The sequence below is a fragment of the Anser anser genome, assembly GCF_964211835.1.
Source record: "Anser anser genome assembly, chromosome: 3".
Lineage (NCBI taxonomy): Eukaryota > Metazoa > Chordata > Aves > Anseriformes > Anatidae > Anser > Anser anser.
Genome location: NC_139722.1, coordinates 71,927,991 through 71,955,350, shown reverse-complemented (window position 1 = coordinate 71,955,350; position 27,360 = coordinate 71,927,991). Strand labels below are relative to the sequence as shown.

The window sequence follows — 27,360 nt, the reverse complement described above, 5'->3', positions numbered from 1 at the left end:
CCAACACATGCAGCACCTGTCCCCAGCCTCCAGTGCTGCAGGGGAAGGCAGGCAAAGGGAGAATCCAGTCTAGACTGGGATGCACAAGTATTAAGGAAATATTCCCCCCCGTGTCCTGATACAAAACTGTCAGGAAGGTTTGAGTAACAAAACCAGGAGCATACTGAGCATGTCGTGGGCAAAGTAAGCAACCTGTATCAGCAAAACAAAGGGCAATGGGGCAATACAGTCTTGCTGACTTGAGAAACAAAGACACCTCCAGCACAATCAGCCCAGCACTCCCACGGAGTCTGTAGCATTTTGCTAAGACACAGCATTAAAGCCTCCCTTTTAAGAAAGGTTTCTAGGTGATCCTTTTGCTGATGGGAAATCAAGTTTGCATGGAGAAAATCAATTGAAAGAATTGACTTTAGTTCCTCAGTGGTGCTGGCTGGTGGTAAGAGGTAGCTCTGGAGCCACCTGACACAACCCCATGAGTACCCAGCCCCCTCCATCCTGCTGGCTCCAGGTATAAGTCACCAAGGGTGGTGAACTTGGTGTTCAGGTCACGCTATAAAGAAAATCTTTTCCATATTCACAGCTTTTGTCATCTCCATAATTTTAAAAGTTTGAATGAGAAATCTGAATATATTTGACAATCAGCCACCAGAGCGTATCGAATATCATAAACTGAGTGGGAATATGTACAGGAGAGTTATCCCCTAGTGAACACAGCAGAGGAATGATCATCTTGTTTAAGTACCCAAAACAGCCACCAACGAAAGTGTATGTTTGTCAGATATTCATTGGCTCCATCCTACTATAGGCTTCAAAAACCTAGCATGAAACTGTGCTTTACATTTTAGTGATTGCTAAGGAGTAGAAAGATCCCCCGAATCCAGAAGACGGATAAGGCATCAGAAAGGCAAATGATAGCCAGATGGATATGGACAGACCTTCATTATAATCATCTCACAGTGAGGTGGCTGCATTCAACAGAATTGCTCAAGGGAAGAACTTGAAGAGCTACTTTGTCATCTCACTTCATCAGGACCCATTTTCTTTGATTACAGCTACAGTCTGTATGCTCTGCTGATTCAGGAACTCTCGATGTATTTCTTAAGTGCTATTTTTTGATTATTGAGCAAGGATAAAGTAAACAGTAAATGCTCTTGGAGTATCAAAGACATTCTTCTGGATGATAAGCGAGCAGGAGTCACACAAGTCTGGCAGGCAACCATGGGGTGCATAAAGTATAATATTCCATACTGTTTTGAATGTCCCATTGTCATCAAGGGATCTTCACGCACATTTGCAGTTGGTCATCATTCACTTGTCTTACTGTCTTAAAGAGCGTTAACCCAGGTGAAAGCAAAACACAGCAGGATTCAAGTTCCTGAAAGAGCAAAGGAGCAAAGTCTCTACCTGATATATTGAATATTCAATTACTCTTTACTCAATTAATTTCACAGAGCTGGAAGGGTGTAGTTTATGCTAGGGGCAAAGTGACCTTAACACATCTTACCAGTATCTCTGCAAAGATCAGACCTTCATTTGAGCCCTTGGCTCATTTGTCAGCTTTGTACGTGTTAGAGGAGATGACCCTTGGCAGCTACACCAGTGGGCTGTGTTATCACGTGAATTCAGTCTTCAAGCTCCCTGAGCAACACAGTGCACTGCAACAAGGATGTGACTGGAATTTGGTTCGGCCTGCACACAAATAAAAGCTAAATGTCATCTGGTGCTTCAGAATGAAAGAAAATAATTCCTTTGGACAGACTGATCTAATTTTATCAGCAACGACTTAAGTGGCAGGTCAGGGTGAAAGTCCTTTGAAGTTTCTGTGTTAGAGCAGGAGAGATTTGCCAGTCAATACAGAAATAAACTCTACTCAAGATTTATCTTCTCTGACAGATTATTAGGATATGGAATCCGTAGGTGAAATTTCATGGCTTGCGTTACACAGGAGGTCAGACTAGATTATGATAATGGTCTCTTCTGAACCGAAGAAATATCCATTACTGTTATCAAAGAGGAGAACATGTTGTTTTAATGTGCCAAAAAAAAAAAAAAGATAAAAAAAAAAGATGAATTTAATGAAGAAAAGAATACTGCATTAAGAGTGTAACATATAATTTGTTTACTATCTTTGATGGTATTTCTCTACTCTCACCAGATTTTGTCTCTGCTTTACAAGAGAAGAAAACACCACAATCTTCCCACCACCACCAGCCCCCCCCCCCCCCCCGCAGTCTCTGTTTCCACATAAATCAAAGAGTGACCTCAGCTCCACACAGCTAGGGTCAAAGAGCTGGGATTTCAGGTTGAAAGCTCATAAGCCAGTAAAGCTATTTTAGTTGTAACATGCATGAAAAAGAACAGATCTGAACAGCTGTTTACACTCTGTAAAACCTCTAAAAATCTTTTTCTATGTTTTGTCAGAGCTATATATATAATGTATATTTATATATAACATATTTTATAAATTTAATTGATGCCTATTCAAAAATTTTCTGTACACAATACAGACAAATATTCTGTTTGATTTATTATTTGATATTCTTTAGAAATATCCATAATGGGTCACTCTTGATATTTATATGCATACAGTTCATTGCAGGCCAAACTCAGTAATATATATAAATTCTGAATACTGTTTCCTTTTCATATGTGACCAGGGAATGACTAAACTATTCCTACTCTGCTACTGTGAAATGGACTAAACACTTGCATCTGTTGCACAGTAGGTGAAGAATGACAGTAAAGGAATGCAGTTTTTTTTCAGAGTTATGCTACCATATCCTCCTCCTAACTCTTAGTAACTGGGAAAAAAAAAAAAAAGAAAAAAAAAAGTCTTATTCTGAAACAGAGCTGGCTTGCCATGGATAAAACTCTCCATCCTCGCTTACTGGCTCCAGCTGCATTCAAACATAACTGGGGAGACCGTGATCCTGGAGTATTGACAAAACTGACTTGCTACCTTAGTAACAGAACTAGTGAAAATTGAACTTTTCTGCAAACAAATGATTTTCATCTTAACTTTTTTAGATTTTCTGTGTTGTTAGTGAGCTACCTAAAGCTTGAGAAACATCACTTTTTGTGTGTCAAGAAGAAAAAAAAATATTATTTTCAGAGATCCATCTTTCATGTTCCTAGGTGGCAGTAACAGCTAGGACTGCAATAGCATAACTTGGATTTGTAGACTATCTTCCATTCTACAGGCGGTGAATGAAAAAACGGTTATTAAAATAGCACATGTAAAGCAATAGCATGTTTTTACCCTGTTCAAAGAGAGAGATCAAGGACATAAAACCAAGCCTTTGTAATTCTGGTCTTTGTAATTCAACCAATTCTTTGTAATTCATAACAATCCTTTGTAATTCACAAGAGACTTCCGGCTTACTGTGGTCCATATAGCATCCCTGTCACACATTGATCACCTTAGGCACTGAGGCAAACCTCACCAAACTTCAGATCCATGAGAAGATACCAGAAGCTACTAGCAGAGTTTTGAACAGGAAATCAAACCACCTTCCCATTCTCATCTGCCAAATCAAGCTATGCATCAAAGCAATCCTTCTTACTTCCTCCAGGTACCCAACAGAAGCCTCAAAGCGATGGATAGGGAACAGTGGTTGTAACAGGACAGATGCTCCCAGAGCAGGCTGAGATCCAGCTACAGTCTGAGGAGCTCAAAGCCAATTCTGTGAGCACAGCTCAGAAATGCTTGGGGTAAATTTAATGAGAGGATTTTCTTGATGAAAATTGGCAGCTGGTGACAAGTTCAGTGATTTTGAAGGGATGTATGATGAGGGAATATGCAAACAGCCTTAACAAGGACCTGCTCAGATTTTGTGTGTGTCTCTGTCTGCACAACAACCCTGATTAGGTAAGGATAATAATAGCTATTTCTCTTCAAAGGTGTACATCTGAGCTGGGAGGTTTACATCTCTGCAATAGCACAGAATAATTAGGGTTAAGCATCAGTGCTTCCAAAACTGGGTCAGGTAGCTGTTTATTTATTCTCATGCCATTAAAATCCTTGTGGAAATTTGCTACCAGTTTTTTTTTTTTTTTTTTTTTTTTTTTTTTAAGGCAGTAAAGTATAGCACTGATATCACAACCTTGGCTGCCACTCATTTCAAAGGATCCATTGACTTCTAATAGACCTCTAATAGAGACAAAAGTATCTTAACACACTTCATTTTAGCTAAAGTGGAAAAGTAGCTAAAAAAGTGTCAGATATTATGTTCCTAAAATTGGAAATTAAGTCATTTGGACAAACTGTGAGACTCTTGTCTCGCTCCCTGGAAATCAGAAGACAAAATGTCAGCTATTTTCTCTAAAAAAGGAAAAACAGGCTAGATGCTAATTCTTGACTGCTACTGCTCACCGGGGATTGTTTTACTGCAGATGACTCACATAGCAGACATCTTTTATAAATACAGATTCTATGTTGTCTTTTAGCAGCATGTTGTCAAGGACCATGATCAAAATCATACCCTTATTTCTATTTTCAGGATTTATTATGCACCTGCAGTGTCCTTGGATTAACTTGCCTCTGCTCCAAAACAAGGCTTTGAAACCACCCAAGCAATAGTCCCAGACAGTTCACTTCACTTTACTGAACACAATGCAATCTGGGAGAATTGCAATCCTCCTCCAGTGCAAAATGAACAATAAGGATTAGACAGATTCAATTATTCTGTGCCTTTTTTTTTTTTTCTTTTTTTCCCCTTAACACTGAAGCTCTCTCTTGTTTCCCAGTTCCATATTTGGAGCAATAAGAAAAAGTATAGGCAGCTGCACATGAAAACAAAGTCATGAGCTGCTTTATTCTTTTTTTTTTTTTTGGTTGGTTGTTTTTGTTTTGTTTGTTTGTTTTGCGTAGTCATTTCACATATTGTTGTGTTTACTACAGGATATTATGACAAGAAACGTCTTGTAAAAGTGCTCTGGGGAAGAAGAATCCTTTACACAAAACACATAATCCACAGAATGTGTATATTAAGCCATAATTAGGGTGCTATACACTTCTCACTCTAGCTCTCCCTCTCATAAAAATCTTGGTTTGCAGGAAGCTTAAAAGCAATCAGATTTGAGTATCAAACTGCAGAGTGAGTCAAAAACACAGAATAGCCGGTCCAAGATGGGTCTCATCTTCCCCAGCTACATTTCACAAGACTGAAATTTGAAAACTTTAGCACCTTGTACACCAAGAACAAGATAGGATATCACATATAGGATTACTATTGCCACAGGCACTAGGCGCTGCATGAGTACTCACATAGCTGAAGACAGAAGGGGTTCTTCCATTGTCCAAAGGACTCTTTTTAATATTTTGTTCATTTGAATGCTTTACAGTGACAAGGTCTGCTCTCCTCCTGTTGCACTGAAATCTGCTTATCAAAAGCCTAGGACAGAATCATAGAATCACAGAATGGTTTGAAGGCTTGAGTAGGAAGGGACCTTAAAGATCATCCAGTTCCACACCCCTGCCATGAGCAGGGACGCCTCCCACCAGACCAGGTTGCTCAAAGCCCCATCCAGGCTGGCCTTGAACACCTCCAGGGATGGGGCATCCACAGATTCTCTGGGTAGACTGTTCCAGTGCCTCACCACTCTCTGGGTGAAGAGTTTCTTCCCTATATCTTCCTTATATTCTTTTGATGCAGACTGACTCATGTCCAATTCCAAACTTTTCATGTTTTCAAAATTTTAAAGCTAAGTTTATAGCTACAAGGACAACATGACCACACCGATAAAATGGTTGACTTGGAGGCTTTAATTGTTTGTTCCTTCAAAAAAAAAATGTTTTCTCAAGTAAGACATACTTAAACAACAACACATATACAAAATTATATTGCTTTTAACTTTAAGTAGCAGAGTTTCAAATCTTGTTAATTTATAAACGCTTCCACTGCATGTGAAAGTAATTAGCACTAAGGTTTATACCAGACAGTGCTGTTGTTCTTGCTTGCCTGTATATCCCCCAAACTGCAAATAGGCTTGGACTGCAGTCTGCCACAATTGCAATTACCACTCTGGAGTGGTCCAGACATGACTTCTCTGAGCAAAGAGCTGCAGGTGTGAAGTTTCCTATTGGTTTTGCCAGATCAACTAAAGCAAACTAGGAAAATGTGTCCAATGCACTCCCTGTTAAACCTTAAACCAAACCTTAATCACCAATTAGGAGGATGACCACAGCATCATAGCAGCTTTCGACAGAGCTTGCCCAAATCTTTCTAACCTTTCAGAAAATAATATATTTTTGTTTCATACAAGCTGTTGTGTGAACAATGTTGAAAGCCCTTGCCCAAGCACCAGACTGGGACTTTCCAATTTGTTAAGGTGATTGGCAACATGTGTTCTGCTGGCTTTCTACTAGGGTTATGCCCATAGATCCCTTGATAGTTGTGAAAATCCCACCTCATTTCAAGTCTATGCCTGGTTTTGGTCATTTAAAAATATTTTCAAAATTAAAAACAAAAACAAACAAACAAAAACAAATATGCTGCTGCCTGGAAAGACCAAAAAATAATATGTCCAGTGTCGGTGTCAGTTCCAACTATGTAAGCCAGTGCTTTGACACTTGTCTGGTTGAGATCAGCATCTTCATTTTATCAGAGCTGGAACCCCATTTGCCACTGTTACTCATAAGGACCTCAGTATTTTTTTCTTCACCTGGTTATTTAGTATCTCTCTTCTCCTACAAAGAGAGGCCATTCTGCAATGCTCATAAAAATGTGCTACATATTTCAGGAACATTTTACAAGTAAACTATCCTGGATGCAGAAAATCTTTGATCAGCTTCTTTCTTCTCAGTTTAAACACCATGTTTCAAATTATCACAATGAGCAATCAAGCATTGATGGAAACTTTTCATTTTAATTACACTCAATGGCTCCTCTAATTTCTGTATTATTAATTTTCTTCCAGGCAATATTGGAAAAACAAATTTCATATTGTGACAAAAGTGCAACGTGAATAAGCTCCGTGGAATGGAAAGAGTTCTGGGAGCTGAGCAAAAGAAAGGCTTTTTTGTATCTAGCCTTAGGCAATTTTGTGGTTGGCTCTTTCATTAATTTCACCTAACACCTTTGAACACGAAGCCCTCATTTTCTGCTCACAAACCACAAACACTTCCACTTTCAAACCATGTGTCCCAGTGAAGACTGAAAATTAATGGCTATTTCTATCATGTAAAATACACTGTTTGGGAAATTTAGAGAGAATCCTGAATTCAAAGAAAACTTTATGAAGAGAGAAATGTGAAAGAACAAAAGGATGTTTCAAATAAAACCAGAAGCTCTTTAATATCAAACTATTAAAACCTGTATGTCATTAGCGAGACATACCCCTCAGCCAGACCCCAAAGTCTGGAAGTTTTAATAAACTCATACTTATGTTTCCATGCCTATGTAAAAGCCATGGACTTCAATGAGGCATGTCATGGTGTTTGCTTTAGGTGTTTTTCTGAATAGAAATGATTTTCTTCCAACCATGATGTAAAAAAAATTTGTTTGAACTTTCAGTGGGAAGTTCTGAGAAATCACATGCCAGATGAATTTCTGTTCAATAAGGCAGTTGCCATCTTCAAAAAATGTCTTGAAGCACTCCAGTCTTGTGACAACAGCTGCCTGAGTGATGTAGCAATGCACGTGGTGAAACAGAGGGCCATGAGAAGCATGCTAAGATATGTTTAAAGGATATGGTTTAGTATGGGACTTGCTAGGTCAGGTTGATGGTTGGACTTAATGGCCTTGAAGGTCTTTTCCAACCTGGATGATTCTATGATGGACCTCACCTGAAAACAGTACAGGATTTGTGGTCCATGCTAATGAGGTATGTGATATTGCAGAAACATATCCTATGGCTGAGCTTATCTGAGAATTTGTAATTAGCTGAACTGATGTAACCCATAAAAAATGTTATTCACATGGGCCTTTTTCTGTTTTTAGCTGACTGCTTTAAGCAGCAGTCACTTGATACTAGGTGGTTGCTGTTTGTGGAAGCAGCTATCCAGATCCCCTGTGCCTCAGTGCCCCACTTGTTATATAGATAGCATTGATACTAGTGATGGAGAGGGCCTCAGAGATTATACAGAATCTCTGTGCAGATTGCCTTTACATCATCCCACTCTTCAGATCCCTTTCTTTGCCAGGGGAGTGCAAAGGGTGACACACATGGAGCTGGACTTGCAGGTGAAAAGGCAGTACAAGATACAGACATGATTTGGAATATTTGGATGAAAAGCACCATAGGAATACAAGCAATTGCTTTTGCTGTGTGTTTTGGCTTTTGATTCCAACTACTGAAGTGTTCACATGAAGTGTGTTCTCTGTTATTTGCTGGCTTGCTTGTCTAAATGAATCAGCTGATATAGGACCTTCAGTCCAGGTGTATTTTGCTTCTTGTGAGAGCACCACATCAGAGGTTAGCTTAGCACTTGGTGGCCGTTTAGCTCTTATGTCTTCCTCCCTCATGAGGGTACCTATGGCAATTAAGTATCACACGGCGGTCTGGTTATAAAACACCTACTATTGTCTCTTCCATCAATGTACACTGCATGAGTCCTTGCAGCACTATATTCAGGGGCTTTGGCATTTCTGCGTCTGTATGTTAATGACACATTTCAAATGAGAATTTTTCCTCCTGTTTTCTTCCATTAGTCACTTTATAATGCCCTGAAAAGACAGGCTTTTGATGCAGTCCTGCTGGCATGGGGAGGGGGTGGCAGGCAGCAGATAATGGCTTTGACAGCTTTTGAACAGGAGCCACTCAGCAGTAAGTAGTAAGCCCAAAATGTCAATGGTATGTCCCTTATCACAAGATGTCATTACAGCTCTCCTGCACTAAGCAGCTTCATTTGGTAATTCTCTCACACAATCCCATTCTTCTTGTATAGAGTCATTATCTGGGATACTACTCTCTTCTGTTGCAAGAAAAATATGAGGTGAGCCTTATTTTGGGAAATAAAGGAGAAAAAAAAAAAAGAGAAAAAAAAAAAAAAAGAGAAAAAAAAAAAAAAAAGGACCAACTAAACCAGAGAAAAGTTTCACAAGTTTCAAAATGAGAAGGCATGATCACAGCTCAGTGGAACCATAAAAAGCTACACATCACAGTAACTGATCTGAAGTCCTCCTTCATGTTTCTTCTCCAGCAAATGTAAATGGTCATGCAGAAAGGACTGGGCAAGGTAGTAGTTTGGACCCAAGCATTGCGTCCACACTACAACTCATTGCTGCTCTAATTAGTGGTTTTATGACTGTAATAGGAAAAAGGAAAAAAGATATAGGAGTAGGCTCAGGCAAAGGCTGATTATTGTCTATGTGAATATTAAATTTACAGTGTTTATGCTGAAGCCAGGACACCAACAAAATTAGGTACCTACTATGAAAACCTTTAGTGACTCATTAAACCATCCTATAACTTTATGAAAAGCTATAAATTTGTGGTGAATCTGTAGTCTGATTTTATTTTTTTTTTGTGCTAGAAGGCAACTGGAAACTGCTGATGAAAGAGGAGTATTTTTTCTGCTGTTGCAGCTATTTACAGTGTGTGTTTCAAATAATCTTTTCCCTCCATTACTCCTGCAGAACTGACTTATTTGTTCATTCAGTGAAATTTAACTCTCAAGTGGCTCCCTGGTCTCTGCAAGAGGATCAACCCATCTGAAGTCAGCACCAGCACTTTCAAGAAGCAGGTGTGAACTACTCTCAGGGATTACTTTCAGCTCTCACTTTGTTCTCTACTGTCTATTTGAAATGTAACTTTAATAGAATCAAATGGCATTTGTCCAGGACTATCTTCAAAGCATATCAGACTCAAAGCAAAAAAGGTTACAACACAGCAACTCATCCAGCTTCTCTCGTCGCTGAAAGACCTTACAGATGTTTCTGAGATGTAAGAGATTAGGAGAGGTGGAAGTTTTATACGAGGGGTCGGGGTGCTCTTGGGAGAGGCTATGGCAACATGGCTCTGTTGTGAGACCACAGCTGAAGAGGCTGTACTTGGCCAGAATTTGTGAACAGGGCAGTCAGCATCAATTGGCCACAGAAAGATCCAAAGGGAAAAGACTTTCAAGCAAGTCATAATGAACTCCTATTTCCTTTCCAACTGTAAGGGCAACATATCTCAAGTTACTGTATATTAACAGCAACACTGCTACTTGACAGTTACTTTACAATAGGCCACATTTTGTTCCTTTAGCAAATACATTCTCATAGTAAAAATTGCAAGGGAAAAAGAGAAATTACAAGTCTGAGCATAGTGATTATGGAAAAGATAGATAGAAATTAGACCTTCATACAAAGAATGTAATTTTAAGCTTTAACAATCACTGGCTTGATGTTGCAAAATGCCTGAGACAGATTATGTTAATCACATCTTGGCTGCATACAAAGAACAGAGCTGTCTCATTCTCCTGGCCACAGTGGGGTTCTAATCTTTTTCATACATTAAGATGGCACATTTTTGAGGATACCTTGATAACTCTAAAATAGTGTCTTGGTTCTGGGTTTGCTTAAGATTTTATTAAACATTTTTTATTGAAGAAAATGGCAAAAATCTCACTGGTACCATGAAATTAAAGTTCTTCCTGGTTTCTACCATCGTGCTCTAATGTTCTGCAATTTATTTGGCTTTTCCCACCTTAAAATGCATTAAGGGTTTTTTGTTGTTGTTTTTGTTTTTATGTCTTTTGCATAGCAAAATGAGACAGTCTTCATATGCCTAAAACACTTGACCAGGTTTTCTTACTTAAGTTTAGACTAACAATTTTAGTTTAGTCTAACAATTTTAGACTAAAACTAACTCTTAATTTATCCTAATTTGTCACCTGAAAAAACAAACAAACAAACAAACAAAAACACCACCACAAAACAGGAATTCTGAATATTATATTATGATGCTTTCTCAAAATTACTCGTTTCTTCACAACTAAGTACAGTCCCCTGAAATATCCAGCCAGAGTACTTTAAATTCATGCTTTAAATTCAAATGCATTATCTTTCAAGTAATCACTTTCTGTGCCACTTTTTTTTTTTTTTTTTGAGTTAAGTTTTCTAAATACTGTGGCCATAGGTGTCCACAGCAATCTGCACCACTGGTGACAGAGATCATGGCTCAGTCCAGACCTGAGCTCTGTCTGGAACCATCCTCTAAAACCATCTCCTGTAAAGCTTTCTCTCTCCAACAGTGAGAAGCTTTTTTATTTATATAAAGGAATTATAAAGGAATGGGAGCATTATATATATATAAAAATCCATTGAAAATCCAAATTCCATTGAAATTGTGTTAAATTGACTGATGATCAAGTGCTGATTAAGTGCTGTTAAAAATCATACAATCTAACCTTGTTATTTACCGTAAATGTATAAGATAAATCCTAAACTGCTGCTACATTATGGTTGCGTAAAATCAGTTCTGCTACATGAACTTCCAAAATATTGACTGAAGAACAAATGCTATCAATGACAAGATATTCATGGACATATTGGCCATTGCATTTCCCATCGGTTACAGACAGCCAATAAGACATTATCCATGGTATTTCAGCAAGTGAAAAGAGCTTTAAAACAGAGATGGGAAATAGAATAGGATAATAGAAAGTAACTGCAGAATGATCACAAATTGATTCAGCTTATATTTAAAATCAAAGAATAAATATAAGTATGCCTTTTGCTAAGGATTTGTATTTCAGAAAAGCAAATTTAGACAAGCTAAGCAAGCTGATTAGTAAAATCAGCTGGACTGAGATGATAGAGCATCTTGACTGTGGAAAGAGAAAGGGATTTTCTACTGTCTGAAAATCTATAATTACAAAAAAATTTACCCTCAGCAGGAAGAAAAACTTATAGAAAGGGGTTCCACAGTTTTTGTCTAAATAAATATCCACCTTTAAAAGGATTTTAAAAATATATTATAACCTTAAAAAGTATATAAGCAGAGGCTAAAAGGATATAAGCAAAAAGCTTACAAGAAGTAGAAAGGGAAAATGACAGATCAGTAAGTAAAGCTAGATTTCACAGGTCAAGACATACAAAGGTAAAAAAAAGAACTGCCATCATCAATCTGAGTTAGATTCTGCAAGAAAACAGCAAAATACCCTTTGGAAATACACAGCAGAAAGAAACAAGGGGAAAACTGTTTCTGCTAGTCCTGATGGTGGGGTAACCTGTAGGTTAAAAATATGTAGGTGTAATGCCAAAATTAAAGGAGTGATGCACCTAGATTTTCAATATGGATGGATGCAGTGACAACAAAGATAATAAATGGAGTGGAAATAAGGATATGGAAATTAAAGCTACTGGCCTGGAGAAGAAAGCAAAACTTGAGGAGAGTAGCACTTTCAAATTAGCATAGGAAGGGAGGAAGTGGGAGTAGTCTGCTTGCCAGAATTAAGATCTGGCACATGATGTAGGAGCATTTGTGAGCCATTTTTAGGAAGGGTTCCAAATCAAATGTGGTAACTTATAAACAGAAACTACTTACAAGGAGAAGGGAAGGGGGAAACAAGATGAGAAAACTTCTCCAAAAATGATCAAATCACGTGTCAGTCAGTTAATTCAGCTTCATTATTATGACCTTACATCAGTTTTGGAAGGAAAGGAGAGCAAAAGACAAGGAGATAAACAAGAAGTGGCTTGCTAATAGCCTAATTTCAGTAGTAACCAACTATTAAACATGAGTGCCTCCTGTTTTTCCTGCCACTCCTGGCTCTGCTCTAGTCCAGCTAGTTCCCTGAAAAGCCCAGAAACAAGGAGAGCACGGGAAGAAAAAGCATGTATCCATGCCAAGCATGTATCCTCTGCCACTTGTCTTGTCATTGACATTGAAATCTACCAGTCACTTCCTCCAGATACACTTAAACTGGAAGTTTGTATCAGAGACTTTCTTCTCCTAAAGGTTTTTTGCTATGTTCTGGAGTCAGGTATTTTCAACTACATCTTTCTTTCATCCTTTCCCACTGATGTTCTCATACTATTCTGTATGATGATGCTTCCCATTTCTGTCGGTGATGCATTTGTCCTATTTGTGCAAAGCTCATTAATGCAAATTAACAGGGTCAGATCCTCCAGGAACCTCCTGCATCTTTAAAAGCAATATATGTTCTCTGCAGTCAGTTCCTTGCTGTGCTGTTTCCCTGCGGTAATTCCAATATCTCCAAACAGACTGCAGTACTGAAATCTAAAACAAACGGCAATTGAAAGCGGTATGGAACCCCTAAACTCTTACTGAAACTGTCAGATAATTTCCAGCCTTTATCAGGACTTGTGTCTGTATCTGTTTCCAGCCCATAAGAAATGTCTATCATACAAACTAATAAATGTTTTTGTAGCAAGAAGGAGACTCGGGAATGTGTCTAAAATATAGAGACCTGGTTGTTTTGTAAATAAAGAAACAGTCTTCACCCCAAGTGCAATACAACATGCCAAAGGCTGAAAAAAATAGAACATATACAAGCCAACAGTTAAAGACCAGAAAAAAAAAAAAATCAGGGCTTTCCACTGGTATTTTTTCTGTTGTTTTTTTTTTTACGTCACAATTTGCTGCAAATACTACTGCTTCCAGGAAAGGAAAGCGAAGTGCCTGGAGAAGAGATACTTGTTTGTTTTACACATGACAAGAGACCCTCACAATAAGCCTGTATGGAGGCATGAGCATCCCAGCCTGACCTCAACTGAGTCTGCTTTGAGCCAGAAGGTTGGACTAGGGCCCTCCAGGTGCAACCTGAACTATCCTATGGTGCCGTGAGGCTCTATACACTGCCGTGACCCTGGCCCAGAGCACAAGCAAAAAGGCACAGCTTGCCCAGCAGGGGTGAACTTGCTGCAAAGTGCACCTCTGGCTGCAAGGTGAGCCCTGTCTCGTCTGACCTCAGACCTCTCCTCGGTGGAATGATGCCCATGAGGTGTTTAAGGGGCTCTATCACAGCCCCGTGAGACCCAACACTAGTTCTGTATAGGGCCTGGAGCTGCATGAGGTGAGCAGCAGAAACCGCAACACCAAGCAAAGCTGACCTCAGTCAGATGCCTTCTCTCTGAGTACCAAACAGTATCCAAGTAAAAGCCACCCTAAGGCTGTTCTGACTCTCATGCAGTCCCCTGTCGGGTCAAAAAAACACAGAGAGACGTATAAAACTAACTTTTACTCATTCTATCACTGCAGACATGTGCTTCCAACTTAGCACAGAAAGGGGAAATGAGGACCAGTGTATTGCCTCTCTCCTTCCTCAACTGCCCTGCCTTCCCCCCTAGAAAGCAAGAAAAGAAAATAAAGAAATCAAATAAACACCAGATTACAGGTCTACTGACCCCCAGGGACAATATACAATGAGACAATAAACCTGGAGGGATTGGTGCCAAGGTTCAGTCCCCTGCCTGCTGCTTCTTCAGGTCTGCTGCATGACTTGAAGAGAGGGTGAAAAGAGAAAACTCCATTTTGGTCAATGCAGCCCTGCTCCAGCAAGTAGCCCTATGCCTGAAGCACCCCCTAACAACCCACAGGTGTGCGCTGTCTAGACAGACACTGAAAGACAGCTGAAGAAATACTACAATAAATCCCAAAGGTTCAAAAAAATTATTCTGAAACAGAAAATTGTGCATACTGCCTTAGAGGAAACTTTGGTGTACATGTTCAAAGAGGGCTTTCTTGACCCCATTTGAGAGAGATGGTTTGTCTCCAAGGCTTCTGAAGTCCCAAGGATGTTTCTGAAGAGTCAGGAAAGAAGCAGAGACAAAGAACTTTCTGATACAGAAAATAAAGGCCTGGCTGGGTACGTGTTACCAGCTCTCACCCCTGCCACAGCAAGTGTTGCTTACCTCTCCTGAGGGTGGACAAGGGCATGAAGGGAAGACTCATCCTCCTGGAGCATGACAAGGGAAAGGGTCACATGCTCCTTAACTGAACAGGAAAAAAGATTTAAATCCAACTACTTGTCCAATGATATATGGCTTCCATAGAGTTGAAAATTCCTTAGGAAAATTTTTAATTTGCTCTTCTAGTTTTATTTTCTACCAGATGACCTAAATTAAACAATTTGTCTGAATGGCCTTGGCATTCATTTCTGTCTTATTTTTAGTCATTCAGTGCTTCATGGGTGCTTTTGTTAGGTACCTGATGACCCCACGGTCTCTGGACATAGTGCCTATGTACTGCATGATATACTGTGGCTACACAGTCAGGAAGACTCATTGCTCCAGAATAGTTTAGCTCATTTCAAACATTTCTATTTCTCCTTTTAAAAGCTAAACCCCAAATACTGGAATTTGCCTCCAGCTAAAAATCTGTTTTCCCATCATTTCTACCTTTAGTTTGATAAATAGAAAATGAAAATGAGAACCTCTCTGCAAAATGCCAGTTACTTTGGCACAAAGACAGGAATGAAGGCAGGCTCATTTTGAGCTCATTTGAAATATTAGGGAACCAGGCAATCCCTCTTGGTCCTTTACCTAATGGGGCTTCTCATGACCTGGTCCAGACCACACCTGCAGCCCCCAGGGCAGGGGGGTACTTTAAGACCAGAGGCTGCTGTTGAAATATTTGTGACAGTGTACTAGCTGCTTAAAAAAGAAGTATCTGGTAGGAAAAATAAAGATAAAGAAAAAAAAGGTACAGAAAATGGTACAATAAAAAAAATGGCTCAGAGCTGGCCCTCGCCCCCTTTGATAAACCTGTCAATAGATGTTCTTATGTATATAACATATAGCATGTCAACAGTGTGGTGTTTGTCTTTAGCTCAGTGGCACTGGGAGGAAAGGATTTAACTGACTGCAAAACAAAATCACAAAATAAAAGCAGGTGAGACCAAAGTCACAAAACCCTCCCTTCTGATCTGGAGCTGTACAGTGCTTGAGAAATAATGAAAAGTGGAGTCAGAAGTACCTTTCTGATCTTGGGGCTGGCCTTGGAGGGCACCACAGTGCCACAGGCAGTCTGGCATCAACACAGAGGTACGGCATTTGGGAAACTGAGATGTACCTGGCTGAAACCATAGGTTGCACGGCTTTAGCTGAAGGGGAGCCTGGCCAGAACACAAGGGCTAAAACTAAGCTCACAGAAAATGTCATTGGATCTTTAATTACTGAAAGTAGGCAGCATCTTGATCCCTGGATGGAAAGGACAGGCGATACACACGTGTGCAGACATGTCAGGTATGCCTCTGTGCAAAGTTCAGTTGCATTCACAATAAATTTTAAATCATTGTCAGCCCTCCCTTCATTTGTGTCAGGTTATCAGATTTAGAGAGGACACTTGGCAATTATATTCCAAATTCAGACTTTATTTCCTTAGCTTACCTTAAAATAAAAATATTTAGGTTTTTTTTTCTTTTCTTTTTTCTTTTTTGGCAGAATTATAAACATAAAACATGATTTTATAGCTGTAAGAAGGCATGCTTTCTGAGATGACACTCTTTTATGCAGAAAGTTCATTCAAACACTGTGGCAGTTTGTTTCAAATAATCGGAGGGCTACATTTAAAAAACAAGATCCTAGGGTTGCTTAACCTCTCAGGAGCAAAGAGGCATTGCCACCTTCCTGAAGCCCACGGCTCCCCCTCAGCCTTCCCAGCAACATGCAGTGGAGGGTTGGACTCAGGTGTGAGTGAAAGAGCAGAGGGAGCAAGCAGCAAGGGGAGTGACGTTTCATTTTATGCTGTCCCCCCAAATATATGGGCATAGTGCAAGATCACATTGTTCAGCTCACTTTCACAACATGCAGGTGGGAGGCAGGTGGAATATAATTTCATTAACCATGACCTGCAGTCTGCAATCAGTTGCTCTTTCCAAGTGTTTTCTATTGCTGTAAAATAAGGTCAGGAGATGCCGTGTTTGTGTGGGGATGCTTTAACCTCACCTTCTTGGGGTGCAAGAAGGACCACAGAGACCACAGAGGAATAGCGGGCTCATTGGGTTGGTGGGGATCCGCATGCACTCAGTGCAGATTTGTGTTCACAAAATCTTCTTCACACTTTTCTGTTTTCCAAAATTTTGTCTAGGAAAGCAAATGTTACCGCTGCTAAGTGAAGTACATTGAGGTAAACAGACTGTCATGGTCCTTCCAAGCAAAAAGAAGTAATCCACCCACTGGGAGCTTTTGCCCTGCTCCAGCTGTTTGCTGGAACATTTCACCTTAGAACAGACATTTGCTCTTTAGGCCCTAGTTGTTTGTTTTTTTTTTTACCCAAGCTGGGTAATATTAAAAAGGTAAATGTCTGGAGCATTTTCTTTCACGAAAGGATTTTGCAACAGTGGGAACATGGTGTTTAAAGGATATCTCATTTTCTGGATTGTTTGTTTGTTTTTAATTGCTTGCATTTACTTCTTAAAACATATATATAGAGAAATTTATTTCCTAGTGCACTTACCGTCTCTGCTGATTGCTGGAGGATTCAAAAGAAATTTCTGGACATTAAGCTTTTTCTGGACATTAAGCTTTTTCTGGACATTAATGATTTTCCCTTAGTATTTTATCATTTATTACATACAATAGGGAAATGATTCCTTCTTCCTTTCTTATGTGGGAGTCACACAGCCCAAACCATTGCACTGAATCTAGGGAGTAAAGCCATATGAACCAGCTCTGTAACCAGGAACAAGGAAAGCTCAGCTCTCAAGGTACAGAGAATGCAGAATGTTCACAGAACATCCAAGGAGAGTCTCTGATTTCAGACTTCAAACCTTCAGACTTCGAAATCTTCAAGACTGAACTGGGATTTCAACTTGGAGCAGAGAGTGTGTATTGGTGTTCTGGAGGGAAGCAAATTGGGTGCAACTGTTGATATCTGCTGTTTGGGGTCTACAGCCATGCATTTCTATGAGCTGAACATGAACATAGCTTGGTTCAAAACAACCCAGTTATTGGCTTATTGCTGTCTCTGTTCATTAGTGCCAATGAGTATCATACTGCTGTACCACAAGCTGGTACAGTGGAAATCTGGTTGCACCAGTCCAAACTCAAGCAGTAGTGGAGTATTTACATGAGTTACAAGTTTTACTCATGGACCTACTGGAGACACTGTATCAGGATACAAGAGAGAAAACAACTGGAAATTGCACTCCATTTTGCTCTGTGAATATCAAGAATGAGTGAAATGTTAAGGTACGGTTGTTATAGCAACAGGATAGTTACTTCAAAAAATCCCCACAATCTGGTTTTTACAGAGATTGCTCCAACAAGGTAAGGTTTGAGGGGTGAGGTAGTGTCTTTCAGTAAAATAACTGACACGATGGCAAAAATATATAAATCAAACAAGTTTGGGACATATCAGCCTTCTTGAAGAACAGTTCGTGCTCTTGAACATTTGTCTCCTTTAACCAGTTATGTCAATTGCCCTCAGAAGACCTTGACATAAAACTCTTCTTACTTATGTCTTTAGTGTGTCCTGGCTACAGCAATACTCCTGTGATAGCCTGCCACAATGAGACGTACAACTGCTTTCGGAAGTACTGTGTGGTGGGAGAGTGCAGTTAGATATCTACAAAAAGCCTTTGGACAGGACTTACAGTGTCTGCCTTCAATACATACAGAGTCCAGCTCAATAGAAATATAGAAATACAGTGACTGTCACAGTAGTTTCCATAACAGAACAAGCAAACAACAACAACAACAACAACAACAACAACAAAGAGAGAGAAGAGAAAAAAAGAAAAAGATTGTCTAATGTATGTTTCATCTTAGTTATTGTATTTATGAATTGGTGTTGGAAAATCCTGCAGCAGCAAATTTGTGTGGGAAGCGAGCTGTAGAGCCTAGAGGGCTGTATGAAAAAGTAAGATAGAATATGCAGGGAAGGAGAAGAAGAAAGATACCCAGTAAGAACTAAGGAGATGACCATGAAATGAAAAGAACTTGGAAAAATGTTGAAGTCTAGCTGGCAAAAGGGGAATATGTTGAGTCACTGTTGGATGTAGGCACAGAGTCAAGAAAGGTCAACATGAGTAATGCCTCTTCCATGTCAAGCGCTGTCTCACTTCAGGGAGCAGTGATAAAGCTGCTTTGGTGATACTCATTGGACCTGGTAAATATAAAAACTGAATTTGACTTCTTTACGATCTGCACCACAGCTGTATACTCCTGTTCTGCATGGAAATAACCTGAGTTCTTCAGGATCTGGTTTAATTCATTTTTCCATACAGCTTTGCAGAAAATAACTCAATGACTTTTTCTTACTTTTTTTGCATTACATTTTAGATATTTGTTAGCCTCTGCACATAATGGGCCTTCTACTTTGCTGAGCCAGTACACCAGCTAATGCCAAGAGACCAGTTAAACCCTGAGAGAAAACCTGACCAGAGTCCAGGACCAACCAGTACAGGGAAGGAAATCCCAGTAGGTACCAGCAGCAGAACTTGTTGAGGAGGAAATTCCCCAGCTGGGCACAAACAACAAGATTCAATTTTCAAGCAACAAACCTGTATGATGTACATATACACTCACAAAGTGAGCCTTGCTGTGTGCACAGGCAGCGTTATCCATATTTCTACCAAAGCTGGCTCTGGATGTAGGTCCATGCCAAGGGAATGACATATCCTCCCACTCCCTGGCTCTGCATCTCGGTGTCTCTCCCTTCATATCCCAGACTTGCAGCCATGGAGAAGAAGATGTGTGGCCATCTGTGGGTAGCAAAGGAGGACCTGTGCTGGTGTGCTCGCAGCAGTGTGAGCTGGGCTGGGAGCAAGCAGCTGGGGAAGGAGAGCAGCAAGGGTCAGAAACTTGCTGGCTGCTGCAATTAAATCTTCCCTGGAAAGGAATTCAATGCCCTGGCCATGGGAGTGACATGAATTTTGGCAGAGGTATTCAGCAAAGGCTGTGGTAAATGGTGACCGATTAGGAGTAATTTGGCTCAGAGTATAACACTGTAGATGTGAGAAACTCTCTGAAAATTTCAGATGCACTAGATAGGGAAAAAAGTGCAGGAGATGCTTTGTGAGGAATAAGAGCTTCAGGTGAGCTCTTAGTGTGGAGCTGGGGTTAACCTGGGAATGTTATGCCCCACCACTGCCAAATTGGCATGGGACACAGTGAGCAGAATTAAACAGAGATTTGAAGTTTTCAGAGCTCTTCATGGGGTCAGCTCTCCTTGTCTACATCACTCAGAGCAGTTATCTCAGGCTGCACACCAGCCAGGCTGGACATTTTTCAAACTCTTCCATGAACAAAATGGTAATGGACCCATTTTCTCCCAGTACTTGTTCTGTCTGAAAACTGCAGCTTTTAAGGCAATGTCATGAAGTCCATTTAACAGCAAAAAGAAAAATGTACACATTTCTCTCCTTCATGTCCTGAGAAGTTACCTTTAATTTAAACAGAGGAGACAGTGCTTCAAGGGATGAAAACTCAGTAAATTGTTCACCTGCTCTTCCCTGCCCTGCCAGTGTTTTCCTGTGTGACATCTTGTAACTGGTCAAAAGTTTTCCCACCTGCTGACCTGGGATATGTTTGAGCGGATTGATCTCACCTAGACTGCACTCCTACTTTTGGTGCGTGATACCCTTAAATTAAAGGATGCTTCACTTTGTGCTCCAGCTATCATTTTGGAGATGCCCCTAGATTAACTTCCAAACAAGATGGATGAAACAGTAGAAGGTGCTACTTTACATCCATCTTGGAGGGAATCATAATGGAAGACACCAAAATACAGTACATCAGACACACCAGCATCTTTTCACTTCTACAGGGCCACAGCTTGCCAGTGTCTCACCGATGTCTCTGCAAGTGCAGTCTGTTTGGAGCACATAGAAATATTAGTTTCTGCATCCCTGTTTTAAAGACACTCTTACCCGTCTGCAGTCAGCAGCTTCCTGTCTTGATGTTTACAGCAATAAAAATGCTCTTTCCAATTATTTTGAAAAGGCTTTATGGCATAATGCAGAGCTGGTAAATGTAATAATGTTGGTACAGGTGTAAAACTGAAAGGAAAATGAGTAAATGGACCCATAATTGCCCTTCAGCCCTTTGCTTCCTTTTATTTAAGTGGTGCTTTGTATACATTAGATATGAAAATGAAGGACTGCAGATATTCTGCTTCAGTTTTATTTAGTATTAAGTATGTATTTAAGGCAAGTCCTTGGGATGTTAAAACATCTTCAGACAGAAATGTTTTAATAACTGAGGACAGATTTTATCAAGCCATTAAATGACCGAACTAAAAATTGAATGATTAAAAGGAAAAGAACATAGATGCATTTCTAATTTCAATCAAATCATAGTGCTTCTTGTGGTTGTTTTTAAACCTGAAAAGGCAAGCTTTTGCTTCCCAGTTTTCTTGTTTGTACCACCAAAATCTGACCCCTAATTTACATTTACGTGCTGTTTATGCCTGGCCTTCTTAAGCAGTTATGCCAGTAATCACAGTCATTGTCTTTTCTTCCACACTGAGCTTGTGCAGTTCCTGATCGGACATGCAGCATTTCTGTAGATATACCAGAAATATATACACCATTATAGTGTAACAGAACTTTATAGTAAGTCATGGCCTCTATAAAAAACATACCTAACCATACCGTCCAAAGCATTTTTTACGTGTGTCATTTGGCATTACTTTTAACACACATTGAGGTAATTTCATATTAACAGCAGTGTGTTTTAGAATCATAAGAATAGCATAATTAAATGATAAATTATGTTTGTTTGTTTTTTTTTGTTTGTTTTTCTGGTATCAATATTTTCTATCTAAGCCTTTTTTTTTTTTTCCTGGAGAAATTAGAGGATTACAAATTTTTTTTAGTGTGAGTTTTCTTTATCATTTTTCTTTTACTTCTACATCTTCCTGTTGCTAGTGTCACCATAAATAGATGCAGCAGTTAATATTACTGACTATGTATTATACCTGGAATTAAGCAATTAACCAAGGTGTTTTTTCTTAATTAGAGAGCAAAAATGATGTGTTTTAAACTGTGATATTAGTCATCTCTGTGACCTTAGAGGAGCAAGATGGCAGTCTAATTCTTCATTCCTGTGAAGTCTCCCTACAAAATTAATTTCATGGAGTTCCAAGATCAAAGCTTCTCTGAAATTATCTAAGATTACAAAGATGTCAAGTTCATCCACAACTCCCCTAAGCAGTTTCCACCAAAAAATAAAAAAATAAAAATAAAAAAAGCTGACCTAGCTTCTCCCTTTTTTTGAGAGTGGAAGTATAGCCAGATAGCCTATTCCTGGAGTTAAAAAAAAATATTTCTATAGCTTTTAGCAGTAGTACAACTATCTTGCCAACAGCTCTGCAGGCAGTTTAACAACCCTTGTAATGCTGCATTACTGCATGCTTGGGGCTGGAGGCTGGTGTTGACTTTGGATCGAGGATCTTGGTTTGCAAAGGGAAACACAAGCTTTCTTGCTCAGCATCCAGCAGCAAGTTGCTGAACCCAGAGAGAGGGTACCACGGCTTCAGTCTGGGCATTGAATACAACCCAAGGTAGTTAGGGGAGGTGGCTGGCCTGGAAATACCCAGGGATGCAAACTTGGGCCCTGAACAAACAGTTGAACACCATAAATCTCTATAGCAACCCCACTTTATATTCTTCTTTGGAAGCTACCCCTTCATACAATAGTCTTTCTTCTCCTGCTCCTCTTCTCATTCCTTCTGCCTATTGCCAATCATTTTCTTCTTTCTTGGAAGCAGGAGCTTCTGTTTGCTGATTTGAATATAAAACTGTTTACTTGCCTACAGCTATTTTGTTTTGTTTTGTTTTTAAGGAGAATCACCATATTTATTTTAACTGAGTATATATTCCCAGGCTTTGATAATGTACAGCACTCTGAATTTTCACATGAACAGTAAAAATGAGAACAGTAGGTCTTTTTGGAGTTGCAAGAACAGAAAGAAAAGGTTAGGATGCCAACTTGTTCAGAGTTCTTAAAAGGCAGCAAAACAAAATTTCTTATTTGACTACTTGACTGGAGGACAGCAGCAACAACACAGCATCTTCATCTGGCATTGACATATCTGGGAGACTGGCTTCTTACAGAAAGACTTAGAGGGCGAGGCTTTCCCCTCTTGTGCTGGAGAACATCAGAGAAGATGGATATTCAGTATAGAAGTTTGTCTTGATCATACTGCTCATTAAACATAGTTGTTCATGAAAAATCTGTATCCGGAAGCCTGAGATAAGTATTTCCAATTAAATCTTAATGCAATTGTGTAAGTCTGGAAGGAAGCAAAACCCTTTTCATTGATTAAAGACATTGTAACATATGGCTTTGCCATCTCCTTGACAGTGCCTTTTCACACTTGTCAGCAGGAGAGGATCTGTCACAGGAGTCTAATAGTTTGGGTAAATTACTAGAATATCTTTAAAACTTTGGCTGTAAACTAAGGGATATGGAAACTGCAACTTTTTCTGTAATAGATCTGTTGTAGCTCTAAAAAGATGGAAGTGATTTTTGAATTTAGGTTGAAAAAAATGTAGGCATTGACCCCCCAAACACAATATAAGGTCCAGAGTCTGCTTAGCACATTATCCCAATTTCAGCAGTGAACAATAGAATGTGCTTACCAAAATTTGTATGAAACAGGGCAAGCCAGGCATGGACTTCCCCTGGCAGCTCTTCCAACCCTCCATCATAGATTTTGTATCCAGTCTGTCATTTAGGATATAGCTGGCCAAACAAGACGCCAAAGTTTTACTGCCCTTGAGGTGTCACATCCAAACAGTAGCACAGTCCAGCCCTGGAAGACCCCTCTTTGCAGCTCAGGGCTGTTCAGCATCCCCTTAGTGTCTGCCCAGCTCAGTATATACAAGCTGGAAATAAATAATGAGCTGAAAAGATGAATTCTGAGACCAAGAATTTTTTTTTTTTTTTTTTTTTGGCGGGGGGCTGGTTTTTCTCTCTAGGATTTATGGATTAAATCAAACAGTGATCTCTGAGGCTGCAAGATCATTGTGCTTATTTGTAAAAGTAATGCACAGTTCTTCTCTTCCTGCTTGATTTATTGCCTATGAATATGAACCTGTGTGTGGGTCTTGTCGTCTGATACATGTGTTTTAGCGGTTAGTATAATATTAATTGACTATTAGAAAATGTGCATTTGTTTCACAGCCAAGCTGCAATACAAAATATATTTCCAACTGATTTATTCATGATATTTTTTCCTGTTTATTAATGTACAAAGTTCAATACTATTACTCTTGTTGAAGTCAGTGGGATCACCCAGGCAAAGGAGCTGTTTAGTATACGTGAGGTTATCAAACAGCCGCCTTTGTGAACAGCTTAAATTTAATAGAGGTTCTTGCAGCAGCCAGAGATCAAAGCAAGATGTGAATGATGAGAGGAGAGAGGGATGCTGCTAAGCTAGACAGCAGCAGGAGGGGCAGGAAGCAGGGCGTGAAGGATTTTACCAGCGAAAAAGGGTGTGCAGAGTTATGGTGTAGGTGTGAGGGGAGAAAGGACCAAAGGGGAGCTGATTGGAGGTGAAAGGAAACATGCCAGGAGATTGGCAGTAGAAAGAAGTAGAAATAATGGAGAATGGAGCGGGTGCCTGGTGTGAACCTTGCCTACCACTTCCCACCTTTAATCCAGGCAGATTATAATCTTGCCTATTATGCAAAAAGGGCATTGTGCCCTGACTTGCCAGCTGCAAGGAAATAGAGAGATGTCATATTTTTTAGGTTAGCAGTTGCTTCCTAGAAGGTTTTTGGTTCTTAATCAGTGAGGAAAATAAACTTTAAGAAATGAGTTGCTTATAAAAATATATTTTAGTGTATTAGTTAAGTATAAACTAGCAAATTCCTGGAAAATGAATATGCAGAGTAGGTAAAAAGATAGAATATGCATGCTTTCAGAAACAGTTACAGGCAGTGTTCCTGAGCTGAGGTTTGACGAGACTCACCAAGCAGGGCAGTTGAAAGCAGAGACAGGTGGGAGGTTGAAGCTGCCCTACCCTGTTGTTATGAAACAGTGAATATAAGATAAATTCAAATACTAAGGTAGCAACCCAAAAAGTCCACGAGGAAAATGATAACTGTGTTCGGCCCAGTGCTTAAATAGTGTGCAGGAAGCAGCGGAAGGAACAAACTGACAAAGAGGATTCCCTTGGAAAAGAGAGTCAGAGATTGCAATAGCAAATCAGCCATCAAATGCACACGGAGAGGCAGCTTTATACATCTGTACTTCCTCAGGGTATCTTAGTTACTGGGACATTGTTCCTTAATTTCATGTCATGGTTTGGGCAAGACATGCATCTCTGCTTGAAGGGCTTCACAGAGACGTACAAGTGCTTTGTGCGTGTTTTAGGAAAACTGACCTTCAAAGGAAACACCACAGCTTTCAGAAAAGGTCTGAGAGTGTCAGCCTGGGGCTGTTCAGAGCTTGGGAACAAACTGTCACCCTTTGCAGGGACCAATGCTGGGGATGACAGTGAGGTCCAGCTCATCAGCAGTGCCAAGTGCACACTTTAATCATGCAGAAATTAGACATATGATGAGGGCAATGAGAACCCTCTAATGGAATAATTGCTTTAGCGTGGGTAACTGATGCTGCTGATGCTCGATGGTGCTTGGACTGGCACTGAGTCCTTGATGCGCTGGTGAATCAGCAAAGTAATGAAAGACAAAAGGGCTACCAGTTTGTGGAAACTGAAGCCACTGGAGCAGCTGAATGCATTAATGCCAAAGAGATCCTTGTTTCAAAAACTTTGACAAAAGCAGGAGGAAAAAAACCACCAAATCACCTGCTGCTGAGTTCCTCCAAATCTGGCAAATTAGGAGTTTTCAAATGTATTGCACCAATGTCTGATGATCAAATGTCTCCAAGATGCTGACATGAATAACACTTAGCTTGAAATATCACCCTGCTCTTCTCTTGGTTTCTGGGTGACATAACTACATGTCAGAGCAAGCACCAGGTAACACAGGTTAGCCAAGGCACTGCTGCACTGTTGTTTTTAGAGGATATCAGTCTTATTTCTGGCTGCAGAATTTTTGTATTCTTTCCTGCATAAAGTGTGTTCTTTGTTGCATATTGCAATATCTTTATTGCTTTATAGTAAAGAACTACATCATCCATTAGCAACATTAAAAAAAAATAAAATACAAATAAAGTATGTGTACATTTACATATTTATATTTAACAAGGAAAGTGTTATATAATTGGCAGGGTAATGAAGACACTTTTTCTCCAACAAGAGAATGAAGCTTAATGCCTACAAGAAGTTTATTTTGTGCAGAGCTTACATGCTGTTAAATGTAATGTGAAAGTGGAAGAACAGTCAAATTTCACAGTAGGGGTCCTAGCCAGGAATTTGATTATATGTTCACGCTATAAATCACTATGTAAGTTCCTACAGTTGGAGTATGCAAATGTTGTAAAAATTTACTAGACTTTAAAATGTCTTCCTGAATGAAAATACAAGAAAAACAACAGACAACAAAGCTCATGCTGTAAATGTGTCCTGTAAAATTGTTATTAAAAGCCATTTTTTGGAGAAGCAGAAGAAAAATGAATATAGATTCAGGCAATCCAGGGAGAATTCAATGGTGAAACTGAACTCCAGGGATTCATTTGGGCCCTAAATTAGCACAGCAGTAGGAAGAGAAAATCTTTGAGTTGCAAATGGTGTTTGATGAGCCTGAAGCACCATCTTGATGCATGCTTGACTGACACAGCTACCACTGGGGTTGGTCGGGAGCAATGGGGGATCACATCCTTCTACAACATTGCTAGGGCAAGTTGTAGGGTGGTCACTAGTGGGGCAAATAATGAGAGCCAGGAAGCTCAGGCAATTTGTTCTCCTCTGAGGTGTTAACATCATCCCTCAGTGCATCCAGAAAGGAAACTGACTGGCAAGGATGCCAACTTATTAAACTTCAAGTTGTTCTTAAAATCTCAGGTTCCCCCTCAGCCCCTCTTACATTTTGCTTCTATCCCATTTCATTTTTTCCTCTTTCCTAGTCTTTTTTTCAGGAATATATTTTATGTTCTACCTCCCCTCCCACACTTATTTTCTGCTGTAAAGAACATCATCTAATCTTTTCCTACTTCTGAGAAACACCCAAGTTTCCTCCTTCTAAGTGTTTTCTTCTGCTCCAGCTTAATGTACTTACCTATGACAATTTGTAATACTGTTCTACACTATGTGGTTTCAGTTCAGTGAAATGCTTAAGTGCTTAAATGCTTTTCCATACAGCAAAGCCCTAATACGCTAATGGCCAAGCACTCATGTGAGTGTTTCCTTCAGTGAACACTCTATAAGCCAAACTAACCAAGCCAGAAAAGTAATTTTTGCATACTTTGGCTATAAAGTGCTTTTCACCACACTATTAAAATCCAGCTAAACATCAATAGTAAAGAATCACAAATTACATTTTCTACAATATTTCATGACTTGACAAAAACTACAACTAGACAAAAATATTTGGTGTTATGAAAGATATTTGAG

The 27,360-nt window shown here is 39.6% G+C and overlaps 1 long non-coding RNA gene across 2 annotated transcripts; it reads right to left on the bottom strand.

The window, feature by feature from the left end:
- Positions 1 to 420: 420 nt before the first annotated feature.
- LOC310897092 lies at positions 421 to 14,427 on the bottom strand. 2 transcript variants are annotated; one of them, XR_014582068.1, is made up of 3 exons: positions 14,330 to 14,427; positions 1,505 to 1,689; positions 421 to 1,375 (listed from the first exon to the last, which is right to left on the bottom strand). It is a non-coding gene; the product is annotated as an uncharacterized lncRNA (long non-coding RNA). The 2 variants fall into 2 exon arrangements; XR_014582067.1 differs by having other exon boundaries at positions 421 to 1,689.
- Positions 14,428 to 27,360: the final 12,933 nt, after the last annotated feature.